This window comes from Cucurbita maxima, unplaced genomic scaffold (assembly GCF_002738345.1).
Source record: "Cucurbita maxima cultivar Rimu unplaced genomic scaffold, Cmax_1.0 Cma_Scf00001, whole genome shotgun sequence".
In the NCBI taxonomy this organism is placed as follows: Eukaryota; Viridiplantae; Streptophyta; class Magnoliopsida; order Cucurbitales; family Cucurbitaceae; genus Cucurbita; species Cucurbita maxima.
The window spans coordinates 11458319-11471266 of NW_019272017.1; positions in this window are offsets into that span (position 1 = coordinate 11458319).

Here is a 12948-nt window from a genome sequence, read left to right on the forward strand (position 1 = left end):
GTAAGAGGTAATCTAATTCTAGCCTTATCTCTTGGTTGATCCAAATTTCTTATAAGGAGGTGTTAATTACTTTGATTCAAGGGTTCTTGCTAAAACAAAAGCTTGGATCGTTGGGCTGAGGATTTGGGTTGCCTTATCACACATCGTCTTGGGCTCGTCCCCTTCGGCGATACGTACTTGGTAGTACCCTGATCGTAAGTCCAACTTCGTGAAGTATTTGGCCCCGTGAAGTTGGTCGAACAAGTCAGATATTATCGGCAGTAGGTATTTGTTGCATACTGTCACCTTGTTTAAGGCTCTATAATCGATGCACAGACGCAACGTCCCATCCTTCTTTTTCTGAAATAGTACGGGGTCTCCGTAAGGCGTCTTTGCCAGGCAGATGAACCCTGCCGTCAACAACTCATCTAGTTGTTTCCTCAATTCGGCTAGCTCAGGGGGAGCCATCCGGTATGTGTTCTTCACTGGGAGTTTAACCCCGGGGAGGAGTTTAATTTCGTGATCAATGCCTTGACAAGGTGGTAATGCTTGTGGTAAGCTCTCTAACATTATGTCAACATAACTTTCTAGTACCTCCTTGATTTCGCTTGGAATAGATTCCTCAGTGGTCACTTCTTCTATTAATGGTATAGCCATAAATGTAGGTTCATCTCGTGCGAGTCCTCTTTTCAACAGTATGGCCGAGATCATTCTAATATTACCTGGTTGCTTGATGCTTGCAGGTATTACTGTGGGGTTGTGGTCGGTGATCACCAAGCATTTCGCCAGTGGCATTGGGATAACTTTGTGTTCTAGGAGGAAGTTCATCTCAAGTACCACGTTGAAGTCATCCATGTGAACCACGACAAAGTCCAACTCTCCTGTCCAAGCCCCTAATTTGAAGGTGACTCTTTTGGAAACTCCCACAATAGGCAAGGCCTCAGAGTAGACAACTTTCATTTTTTCGAGGTTCTTTTCTATGGTGAGTCCCAATCTTCGTGCTTTATGATCAGTGATGAAGTTGTGGGTCTCTCCTGAGTCTATCAAGGTGCTCTTGCTTGGTCGACAGTTTATTGTCGCATCTACGAACATGAGCCCTTTCTCTATTATCTCCCTTGTGTCGACCTTCTGTTGGAGGGCTGACAAGAATTTGAGCGCGCCCATTCGGAGGTTGTCTTGATCTTCCTTCTTGTCAGGCATAGTCTCAACTCCTGTGTCGTTGCTCTCTTGAATGGACACTTGGAGTGCACTGAGAGAGGCCCGATGAGGACAGTAGGAGAGTCTGTGGGGGCCTTTATGATAGTGTTAATATAACACATGCGGAAGCAATTTAGATCTTAGACACTTTTAGAACATCAATTATAGTAAATAACTAGCATGTTCATAAGTATTAAAACTTAATGAGTTTGAATACTAACCTTTTGTAGTTCAAATTCCTTTTTCACATACTCATGCCTTTTCTCCCACTTGCCCTAGATTACATAACTCGTAGTTCTAGACTCACTAGGTGCCCTTCAAACACTTTAGTCGTGAGGGGCTTTATAATTAGATCAGCAATGTTGTGCTCTGAAGCTATCTGTGTGACGGTCACATCTTCTCGTTGCACAATCTCCCTTATGAGATGATATTTGTGCTCAATATGTTTTCCTCGCTTATGGCTTCTTGGTTCTTTTGAATTTGCAACTGCTCCATTGTTATCACAATAATGAGTGACGGGAAGATGCATATTGGGAACGACTTCCAAATCAGTTAAGAACTTCCTAAGCCATATAGATTCTTTCGCTACTTCACAAGCAGCAACATACTCAGCCTCCATGGTGGAATCAGCAATGCAACCTTGCTTTATGCTTCTCCATATTATTGCTCCTCCGTTTAGAGTGAAGACAGATCCTGATGTCGATTTCCTCGAATCTACATTGGTTTGAAAATCTGAGTTAGTGTACCCTATAAGGATCAGATCCTTAGCACTGTACATTAGCATATAGTCCCTCGTTCTCCTAAAATACTTGAGGATATTCTTAACGACAGTCCAATGAGCACGTCCCGAATTGAACTGATATCTGCTGACAATTCCCACAGCATGGCATACATCAGACTACCGACCGCTGATGCATAGGGAATGTGTCTCATATCCTCAACTTCTTGAGGTGTCTTAGGACTTTGTTCCTTCGATAAATGAACTCCATGCCTGAAAGGTAATAATCTTTTCTTGGAGTCCTGCATCTTATATCGAATCAATATTTTGTTGATGTACAATGCCTGAGACAATGCTAGTGTTTTGTTCTTGTGATTCCGAACAATTTGGATTCCAAGAACAAACTAAGCCTGTCCCAAATCTTTCATTTGGAATTGTGTCGCTAGCCAATGCTTAATGTCAGTCAGAAATCCCACATCATTTCCAATGAGTAAGATATCGTCAACGTACAACACCAGGAAAGCCACTGTAGAGTTGACTATCCTTTTATAAACGCAAGGTTTGTCAACATTCTGTATAAAACCATAAGATTTGATCGCAGTATCAAACCTTATATTCCAGGATCAAGATGCTTGCTTCAACCCATAAATGGATCTTTTAAGCTTGCAAACCCTTTGCTCGTGATCCTGTTCAATGAACCCCTCTGGTTGAGCCATATAGATACAATCTTCAAGATTGTCGTTTAGAAAGGCTGTCTTAACATCCATATTCCAAATTTCATAATCATAAAATGTGGCAATAGACAAGAGTATTCTAATCGATTTAAGCATAGCAACAGGAGAGAAGGTTTCTTCATAGTCCACCCCCTCTCTTTGGGTAAAACCCTTTGCTACTAGTCGAGCTTTAAAGGTATGTACCTTACCAGTTTGGTCTCGTTTCCTCCTATAGATCCATTTGCAACCAATAGGTGATAAGAAAAGGAACCACTACAAGGGGAGTAAGATTCGGATTACCTTGTTGATCGAATATCTCAAGGCAAGAACATTGTTTGAGATTCGAATCACTCAAGAAGCAAGATCAATCATGTCTAGCTTAATGATTCTTGTTGATCAAATATCTCAAGGCAAGAACACTTGCTTGAGATTCGAATCACTCCACAAGCAAGATTGATCATGTCGAGCTTGAATGATTCTACATGCAACCTAAACTACCTATAATTGCAAAGAAACTTAGCCATTGGCTAAAGAAGAGCACAAATGCTTCTTTTTACTATATTTTTCAAGTCTCTTACCAATACAATATACATGGCTTTATATAGCCTAAAAAATGAAACTATTAAAGGCACTCCAAGAGTTGTAACCTTCATACTTTATGGCCATAATTAGCCATTATGTAAATGTAACCTAAAGTAAATAAAATGTCTTAAAATACAATAACTCTAAATTGTAACCCACCCAAAATTTATAACAATCAAACTTCATTCTTCTTCAATGTGGCATGAATTGAAACATCTTTTGATAATTTTGACAACCTTTTCTTCACATCTTCTTTGAAGTATATTGTATGATTGATGTCTTTTGGTTCATATCATTCTCCACTTCTTCAAGAGGATTCGTCCTCGAATCTATTTGTGAAACTTTGCTGCAAAAAATAAGTTATGGAAATACAAAGGACCTCACAACACTCTCTCACGTGTATACACTCAAGGAATTTTAGGCCACTCTGTTTGCACTCATTTACACAAATGAATCTCTCATCCTCACCTCTCAAATTTTCTAGTAGAGCCCAGATTTGATTTTCTTTATTTTGGGTCGATTAAAAACTAAAAAGATAAAAACAAATTGAAAAGAAATGCAAAGGAAACATATATCCGATCTTGAGCCTTAAGCTCTGATACCAAATGATAAGATATGGAACCACTTCAAGGGGAGTAAGATTCGGATTACCTTGTTGATCGAATATCTCAAGGCAAGAACATTGTTTGAGATTCGAATCACTCCACAAGCAAGATCGATCATGTCTAGCTTGAATGATTCTTGTTGATCAAATATCTCAAGGCAAGAACACTTGCTTGAGATTCGAATCACTCCACAAGCAAGATTGATCATGTCGAGCTTGAATGATTCTACATGCAACCTAAACTACCTATAATTGCAAAGAAACTTAGCCATTGGCTAAAGAAGAGCACAAATGCTTCTTTTTACTATATTTTTCAAGTCTCTTACACATACAACATACATGGCTTTATATAGCCTCAAAATGAAACTATTAAAGGCATTCCAAGAGTTGTAACATTCATACTTAATGGCCATAATTAACCATTATGTAATTGTAACCTATAGTAAATAAAGTCTTAAAATACATAAATGAAATACAATAACTCTAAATTGTAACCCACCCAAAATTTATAACAATCAAACTTCATTCTTCTTCAATGTGGCATGAATTGAAACATCTTTTGATAATTTTGACAACCTTTTCTTCACATCTTCATTGAAGTATATTGTATGATTGATGTCTTTTGGTTCATATCATTCTCCACTTCTTCAAGAGGATTCGTCCTCGAATCTATTTGTGAAACTTTGCTGCAAAAAATAAGTTATGGAAATACAAAGGACCTCATAACACTCTCTCACGTGTATACACTCAAGGAATTTTAGGCCACTCTGTTTGCACTCATTTACACAAATGAATCTCTCATCCTCACCTCTCAAATTTTCTAGTAGAGCCCAGATTTGATTTTCTTTATTTTGGGTCGATTAAAAACTAAAAAGATAAAAACAAATTGAAAAGAAATGCAAAGGAAACATATATCCGATCTTGAGCCTTAAGCTCTGATACCAAATGATAAGATATGGAACCACTTCAAGGGGAGTAAGATTCGGATTACCTTGTTGATCGAATATCTCAAGGCAAGAACATTGTTTGAGATTCGAATCACTCCACAAGCAAGATCGATCATGTCTAGCTTAATGATTCTTGTTGATCAAATATCTCAAGGCAAGAACACTTGCTTGAGATTCGAATCACTCCACAAGCAAGATTGATCATGTCGAGCTTGAATGATTCTACATGCAACCTAAACTACCTATAATTGCAAAGAAACTTAGCCATTGGCTAAAGAAGAGCACAAATGCTTCTTTTTACTATATTTTTCAAGTCTCTTACACATACAACATACATGGCTTTATATAGCCTCAAAATGAAACTATTAAAGGCATTCCAAGAGTTGTAATATTCATACTTAATGACCATAATTAACCATTATATAATTGTAACTTATAGTAAATAAAGTCTTAAAATACATAAATGAAATAAAAAAACTCTAAATTGTAACCCACCCAAAATTTATAACAATCAAACTTCATTCTTTTTCAATGTGGCATGAATTGAAACATCTTTTGATAATTTTGACAACCTTTTCTTCACATCTTCTTTGAAGTATATTGTATGATTGATGTCTTTTGGTTCATATCATTCTCCACTTCTTCAAGAGGATTCGTCCTCGAATCTATTTGTGAAACTTTGCTGCAAAAAATAAGTTATGGAAATACAAAGGACCTCACAACACTCTCTCACGTGTATACACTCAAGGAATTTTAGGCCACTCTGTTTGCACTCATTTACACAAATGAATCTCTCATCCTCACCTCTCAAATTTTCTAGTAGAGCCCAAATTTGATTTTTTTATTTTGGGTCGATTAAAAACTAAAAAGATAAAAACAAATTGAAAAGAAATACAAAGGAAACATATATCTGATCTTGAGCCTTAAGCTCTGATACCAAATGATAAGAAAAAGAACCACTACAAGGGGAGTAAGATTCGAATTACCTTGTTGATCGAATACTCAAGGAAAGAACATTGTTTGAGATTTGAATCACTCCACAAGCAAGATCAATCATGTCTAGCTTAATGATTCTTGTTGATCAAATATCTCAAGGCAAGAACACTTGCTTGAGATTCGAATCACTCCACAAGCAAGATTGATCATGTCGAGCTTGAATGATTCTACATGCAACCTAAACTACATAGAATTGCAAAGAAACTTAGCCATTGGCTAAAGAAGAGCACAAATGCTTCTTTTTACTATATTTTTCAAGTCTCTTACACATACAACATACATGGCTTTATATAGCCTCAAAATGAAACTATTAAAGACATTCCAAGAGTTGCAATATTCATACTTAATGGCCATAATTAACCATTATGTAATTGTAACCTATAGTAAATAAAGTCTTAAAATACATAAATGAAATACAATAAATCTAAATTGTAACCCACCCAAAATTTATAACAATCAAACTTCATTCTTCTTCAATGTGGCATGAATTGAAACATCTTTTGATAATTTTGACAACCTTTTCTTCACATCTTCATTGAAGTATATTGTATGATTGATGTCTTTTGGTTCATATCATTCTCCACTTCTTCAAGAGGATTCGTCCTCGAATCTATTTGTGAAACTTTGCTGCAAAAAATAAGTTATGGAAATACAAAGGACCTCATAACACTCTCTCACGTGTATACACTCAAGGAATTTTAGGCCACTCTGTTTGCACTCATTTACACAAATGAATCTCTCATCCTCACCTCTCAAATTTTCTAGTAGAGCCCAGATTTGATTTTCTTTATTTTGGGTCGATTAAAAACTAAAAAGATAAAAACAAATTGAAAAGAAATGCAAAGGAAACATATATCCGATCTTGAGCCTTAAGCTCTGATACCAAATGATAAGATATGGAACCACTTCAAGGGGAGTAAGATTCGGATTACCTTGTTGATCGAATATCTCAAGGCAAGAACATTGTTTGAGATTCGAATCACTCCACAAGCAAGATCGATCATGTCTAGCTTAATGATTCTTGTTGATCAAATATCTCAAGGCAAGAACACTTGCTTGAGATTCGAATCACTCCACAAGCAAGATTGATCATGTCGAGCTTGAATGATTCTACATGCAACCTAAACTACATAGAATTGCAAAGAAACTTAGCCATTGGCTAAAGAAGAGCACAAATGCTTCTTTTTACTATATTTTTCAAGTCTCTTACACATACAACATACATGGCTTTATATAGCCTCAAAATGAAACTATTAAAGACATTCCAAGAGTTGCAATATTCATACTTAATGGCCATAATTAACCATTATGTAATTGTAACCTATAGTAAATAAAGTCTTAAAATACATAAATGAAATACAATAAATCTAAATTGTAACCCACCCAAAATTTATAACAATCAAACTTCATTCTTCTTCAATGTGGCATGAATTGAAACATCTTTTGATAATTTTGACAACCTTTTCTTCACATCTTCATTGAAGTATATTGTATGATTGATGTCTTTTGGTTCATATCAATAGGTTTTACCCCATCTGGTTGATCTACAAGTTACCAGACTAAATTGAAGTACATTAATTCCATTTCAAGATTCATGACTTTAATCCACTGATCTCTATCTTCATCATTCATTGTCTGTTTATAGGTCAATGGATCCCCAATGCCATCATCAGGTATGATGACTTGAGTTTCTGCCAAACCGAAGTAACGATTGGGTTGAGTTATAACCCTCCCACTACGTCGAGGCATTCTCAACTCTTGAGACGGATGTGATTGACCAGAAGTGTCAGCTCCATCAACAACTCTTGTTGAAGGACCAGCTTGATCAGCAACTCTTACACCAAGAAGAAGACCTTTCATGTATTATGATCACTCTATTTATAGAGTTATGTTTGCATGTTCAAGAAAATTTGAGATCACCAAATTTTGACACTCAAAATTCCACTCAAATGTTTGGGGATTATGTGGCAAGCATGCATGCTTGAGTTAACCAAATTTTGACACTCAAAATTCCACTCAAATTTGTGGGGTTTATTTGGCAAGCATGCAAGTTTGGTTAAACAAAATTTTGACACCTCAAAATTCCACTAACATGGATTTTTTCATTAAATGAAGTCAACATTTTGACTTTCTTCATTTTGATTCAACCATCAATTTGAACTATTAATTTCAAATTAAAGTAATATTAAATGATTAATTAAACTATTTAATTAATATTTAATATTAATTCAAATGCCAATCCCAATTAATTCCGACACATATTTGATTAAGATATTTAAATATCTCAGATTCTCTCTTTTTGTTTAATTCGTAAATAAAACAAAAATGTGGTTAACTATATCGTATATATGTAGCGCATTCTCCCTAATCTGAATTCGAACACTTCAAACTCACTCGTCACACTGTTCTATGGTTTAGTTCGATATGAGCTAGCAGAGGAACCTAATGAACCTATAGATCATGGGCTCCAACGATCCAAGATTAACCGGTTAAACTCATTAACCTTGTTAACCAACATTCGTTAACAACTAGGACATTCCACTATAGCCTAGAAGTTGCACTCCCCTCACTATAGATATATTTCTGTCCATTTGATATAACCATGATTAGTAAGTCGATCCTTCACAGGTTGTTCATAACTAGAGCTGGGTCAATTTACTGTTTTACCCCTGAAGTTACTTCTTGTTTCTTATGTCTCACTGATTCTCTAATAAACAATTGATTTGTGGTCCAACTAGTAAACCGAATCCCTCTCAGGCCAATGAGAGGGTGGGGCCCCTTGTTCAAGACCTGGAGTCAGTACTTAAGGGTACTACCTCTCTTCTATCCCTAAAAGTGGGTAGGAGCGAATTCCATCTTGCACCTCACGTCCCAGCCATTTACCCAGTCTTACCCATGAAATGGGAGGCCTATTGAGTCGGCGAACTTGAACCACTCTCACCCATGCAAATCTAAGGATAATTCCAAATAAACAGGAGTTCATGGTTAGCTCAAGATTAACATCGAGTTACCTAGGTAATCCAATGAAAAGAAAAGCAAGCTCAACAGTAAACGACATTATAAAGTGAGAGTGATTTTCTTCATGGTTCGATCTTATTCAATACTCATTGCATAGGACGCCCCCACTCACATGTCTCCACATGTACAATTTAGTGATCACATTGTTTATATCATATACAAAAGTGGGCCGCATCCATAGTGTCCCCAGAATAAGGTACTCATATTAGATTTCGTAGTCGAAAGAACCAAAGACTAGTTCTGATATGAACCATGACCAAGGAATTTTCATACCTCAAAGTCTAATTACAAGGGCTAGAGCTAATAAGCTACAACAAACCTTATACAGTTATATTCAAGCTATGGTGAGCTCATCAAAGGAAATTCTAGAAGACGCTGGAGACCTCCCTTATATGTTGTGCAAAGTTGAGCTTCAAGAAAGAGATGAATTAAATGCACTTTAAGTTGCATTTAATGAACTCTGCTGAATTTATGAAACTAGTCCAAGGATGCATCAATAAGCACATTTTATTAATTACATTATTTAATTATAGTTTAAATATTTGTTTGTCATATTTAAACTAGTTTTAAATATAGGAGTTAAGGTTATATTGTAACCCACATCGGTTACTATATTCCACCATTAACTAGCCATTTTAATATGAAGGTTATGGGTATTTTTCATTTACGTTAGTAAGGGCTATATAAAGCCTTCTTTTCTTTGATTAGACATCAGATTTTGGAATTAAGAATAGAATTTCTATTTTAGCTTTGTTGAGAGCTAAACTTTCTTCACAAATTCTTGTGTTTAGAACTTGCATGTAGAGTCATTTAAGTGGTATTGATCAAACCTCTTGTGGAGTGATTCGAATCACGAGTTTTCTTTACTCTTGATCTTGATCATCAAGGTAATCAGTTCCATACTTTTCCTTGGGTTGATTTTCCATATCATTTGGTATCAGAGCTTCAGGCTCAAGATCGGATATATGTTTCATTACGCTTATCTCTTTTAATTCTCTTATAATTTTTTTTCTCAGTTTGTGTAGAATGTTCATGTTCTATCACAAAAATATATAACAAAAAAAAAAAAAAATTCTTATGTTCTTTAAAGTGTTAGATCTGGATCTTATCAACACTTTGTTCTACTTTAAGATCTTCTAAATCAATTTTCTTGTTGGTAGATTGATTAGATTTTGCCAATCAGAAGGGAAAAAAAGCCATTGAAAGAAAGAAAGCATATTAATGTTAAATGTCTTTCTTTTTTTTTTTTCTCTTGATTATTATATGCAACTCTCATATGTTACTATGTCTAAATTAGTCCTTAATCATTTGCTTTCTTTAATTCGTTTCTTTGTCGTTATTCGGATTGCTCCTTCAATACCCTTGTGTATGTGTTGAGTGTGCTGTCTATTCACTTTGAATTGCACTTAGCTCTATAACATAGCTTGTCTCACATCCCAATTTGTTTTTTGGAGTGTGATTTGTGTGTGCTCAATTGTGAGGGTGAGTTTGTAAGGGAGTGACACATTGATTCGAGTGTTGAGTGCTAAACACGAGTGAACTACATTTACAAGTGAATACACGTGAGGGAGTATTTGTGAGGTCCTTTTCTTTTTTTTTCTTTTACCTTTCTTTTGTAGCATGGAAAATCCAGAGGATAATACTAACATTACTGATGCACGATTGAGAGAAGCCCAACAACGAACCATGGAAAGACTAATTCAAGGAATAGAAGAGTTGACTGATCGAATAGGCAGATTGGAGATTCAAAATCAAGCTCGACAAAGGATTCCACTACCTACGCCCTTAACCGATACATATGAGGGCGACAATTCTGATCACCACGAGGATAATCCACATGTGGTTGGTCATGGCTTGATGCGAGGGAGAGACCATGAAAGAAGGTATCATAATTTACAACAACGAGTTCCTTATGATGATAGAATTGATCGTAACGTGGGGAGCATCAAATTAAAACTTCCCAAGTTTTATGGCAAAACCGATCCAGAGGAGTACCTTCAATGGTAGAAAATGGTGGAGTCGGTGTTCAACTGTCATAATTTTAATGATGAAAAGAAGGTACTGTTATGCATTGCTCAATTCAAACAATATGCTCAAATTTTGTGGGATAAATTGATGTCAAGTAGGAGAAGAAATCTTGAAGCACCAATTGATTCATGGGTCGAGTTCAAAGAGTCCATGAGGAAGCATTTTGTTCCACAATATTTTCACCGGGACATGGCGCAAAAGCTTCAAGCATTGAAACAAGGATGCAAATCTATGGAGAATTATTACAAGGAGATGGATACATTGATGGATCGACTTGAACTCGATGAGGACATGGAGGCTCTCATGGCGCGCTTTCTTAATGGGTTAAACACAGAGATTGCGGACAAGACTGATTTACAGCCTTATTCTAATATTGAGGAGTTGTTGCACATTGCAATTAAGATCGAGAGGCAAATCCAACGAAGGTCTCAATGGTATTCTTCTAAAACTTTTCCCAATTCTACTTCTACATAGAAAAGGGATAGTAAGAACATTGATTATAAGCATAGAAATCAAGAGATTAATGAGAGCCTCAAGCTAAATTTGAGAAAGGGGAGAGTTCTAGAACAGGGAAAGAAAAAGTAGAAAAGTCTAATGTTCAAAATAGAGATTTAAAATGTTGGAGATGTCAAGGGGTAGGACACTATAGTAGAGATTGCCCAAATGCAAGAATTATGACCATCAAGGAGGGAGAAATTGTTACGGATGATGAGGCACATGACGACATAAATGAGGAAACTGTTGAGAGTGAGGAGTTTAGTGAAGAGGACCCTACACATATATCTTTGGTTACTCGACGAGCTCTAAACACCCACATTAAGGAGGACGGCCTAGACCAAAGGGAGAACTTGTTTCAAACTTGGTGTCTTGTTCAATTTGTACCTTGTAGTGCTGTAATTGATAGCGGTAGTTGCACCAATGTTGTGAGTTCCATTCTGGTCAAAAGACTTAAATGGTTGAATGATTGGGGGGAAGTATGGGTTACTCAACAAACTCTTGTTTCTTTTACTATTGGAAAATATGTTGATGATGTTTTATGTGATGTTATATCCATGCATGTTAGAGATTTACTACTGGGGAGGCCTTGGCAATTTGATCGTCGGGTAATGTATGATGGGTATGCAAATCGATACTCTTTTACTCACAATAGTAGAAAAACTACTCTTATTCCATTGTCTCCAAAAGATGTATTTATTGATCATTGCAAACTTGAAAAGAAAAGGCAAGAGGCTGATGCAAAAGCAGAGATTGAAAAAGAATCAAGTGAAAAAAAGAGCTTGAGGTAAAAGCAAGAGAGTAACACTCATCCCAGAGAAAAAAAAGAGAGAAAAGCCAAATCAATAAGCTTGTATGTTAGATCAAGTGAGGCTAGGAATGTTTTGCTCTCTAAGCAGACTATTCTTGTACTTATGTGCAAGGGATCTTGTTACTTTACTAACATTCTTAACCCTTCTTTGCATAGTGATTTTCTTGTGCTTTTGCAAGAGTTTGAAGATTTATTTTCCGAGGAGAAGCCTAGTAGTTTGCCACCACTTAGAGGATTGAACACAAGATTGACTTCATTCCTGGCGCGCCCATTCCAAACCGACCAGCTTATAGGACTAATCTAAAGGAGGCCGAAGAGATACAAAGGCAAGTAAGTGAACTCCTTGCTTAAGGGTATGTACGTGAAAGTTTGAGTCCTTGTTCTGTTCCAGTTATTCTTGTACCTAAGAAAGATGGTTCTTGGCGTATGTGTGTTGATTGTAGGGCTATAAACAAGATAACTATAAAGTATAGGCATCCAATTCCCAGATTAGATGATATGCTTGATGAATTGCATGGATGTAGTCTTTTTACTAAGATTGATTTAAAATCGGGTTATCATCAAGTTCGCATGCATATTGGGGATGAGTGGAAAACAACTTTTAAAACCAAGTATGGTCTTTATGAATGGTTGGTTATGCCTTTTGGATTAACTAATGCACCTAGTACATTCATGAGACTAATGAACCATGTCCTACGATAATACTTAGGTAAGTTTGTGGTTGTTTATTTTGATGACATCATTGTTTACTCTAAATCTTTAGATGATCATATTACCCATGTATGGTTTTGACTACTTTAAGAAACGAATGTTTGTACGTAAATTTAAAGAAATGTAACTTTTGCATGAAAAAAGTTAAC